This window comes from Lottia gigantea (genome assembly GCF_000327385.1).
Source record: "Lottia gigantea unplaced genomic scaffold LOTGIsca_5, whole genome shotgun sequence".
NCBI lineage: Eukaryota > Metazoa > Mollusca > Gastropoda > Lottiidae > Lottia > Lottia gigantea.
This window is the reverse complement of record NW_008709715.1, coordinates 1,340,403-1,340,686: the sequence shown is the minus strand read 5'-3', so window position 1 is coordinate 1,340,686 and position 284 is coordinate 1,340,403.

The following is a 284-nucleotide window of genomic DNA, read 5'->3' as shown; positions in this document are numbered from 1 at the left end:
AGAGCATGAAAAGCGCATTAAGAATCCGAAAAAATTAACCCTCTAGGTTAATTAGGTCACGTGCTAGAGTAGTCCAAAGTTGCGAATTTGGCTGTTTTCGGACAGCTATAAAACCGGAAGTACATGTCGGAGGTCAAATGTCAAAGTATTAACTGATAGCTAAGGTCCATGACCTTTGACCTTATGAAGGTCAAGGTCATCAAAGTTCAAGATCACGAGATTTAACCCTTCAAACTTTGAAAAAATTCAACCGGATGTTGCAAAAAAGCAAAATTGAGAATCGA